Raw genomic sequence first — 1,306 nt, forward strand, 5'->3', positions numbered from 1 at the left:
GATCTTCTCCAGTATGCTGTAAATCTGCACTGTAAAAAATGATTGTGATTTTAACAGTAAAAGACTGTAAAATGCTACAGTAAAAACATGTTAACTGGTTAACAGTAAGTTTCCATACTATATTCGGTGAATAAATGTAATTACATTTAATGTAATTTTACAGTAAAATACTGTTAAAAATACGGTTTTTGGAAGTGAAAAAAAAAAGTCATTGTATAATTTACAGTGACAAACCGTAAATTGACACTCCCAGAATACCATGCATGACACTTCACATTTTATGTTTTTTTTTGTTGTTGTTGAAATAACATGTTTCTTCTTAGTTTTTTCTTATCAGTTGTGTACATTAGGGTTTAATCTTACATCTAATGTTGTTAAATGAATGTTTATTGCATCATTTCAGTATCATGTATGTCACCATGATGGGGTTTAGTGTTTGTGTGAATGACACTGTGCACCTTCTATATATAAGTATTGCCCTCCTCAGCTCGTAGAAAAGCTGTTTGTGATGAGCTTTGGTTCATCACCACCAGTTTTTGGTGGTTATCAGTGCATTACAATGGTTCAAAACAGATATTAACACTTCAATATGTTGGTTTATTAACATTACATCAGTTAATGAAATACGGTATTTTAATGTGAATTTAAGTTAAGTCTGTAAAAAACCTAAAATGTTGCTACCATATTTTTTACGGTGAAGTTCTGGCAACCACAGCTGCCGGTATTTTACCGTAAATGTCACAGATTTTTTTTTACAGTGTAGGACCAGGGGGCCAAAATGCACATGTCTTTGTTCATAACTCTTATAATCCATGTCTTAATGAAAAGCTGGGGATTTGTGATGGATGAGGCGAGTGGAGCAGGCTGAGGGTTTGATCTGCTCTCCTGGGAGAAGCGTGTAGTGCGAGCCGGCCAGTGTTTGGTGTTGTATTTCATATTCTCTCAACACAGAAGACACATCCTGGAGGTAGTGAGCATGTGCACCTCAAGCCTCATGTTTAATTAACCAAAGCTCACCACAGATTCTTCCTAAGAGACGGTTCTGTAGGGACCGGCAGGCAGGAGCGAGCGCTATCCGTCTTTCAGCCGTTTTTTCCCTCCTTATGTTGACTCTATGCTCACTTCCCTTGAGCGGGATTCTCATGCGTTACAGATCCGATTAGATCAGGGGCGTAGATTACGCGGGGGACGCGGGGGACGTGTCCCCCCCACTTTTAATATCACGTAAATTCGTCCCCCGCACTTTTTCGGGCAAGTGTGTTCACATAGAGGTTTTCAAGAGCCGGTGTGAATAAATATAGATTTA

This window comes from Sinocyclocheilus rhinocerous, unplaced genomic scaffold, assembly GCF_001515625.1.
Source record: "Sinocyclocheilus rhinocerous isolate Xijiao unplaced genomic scaffold, SAMN03320098_v1.1 scaffold112, whole genome shotgun sequence".
NCBI classification, from domain to species: Eukaryota; Metazoa; Chordata; class Actinopteri; order Cypriniformes; family Cyprinidae; genus Sinocyclocheilus; species Sinocyclocheilus rhinocerous.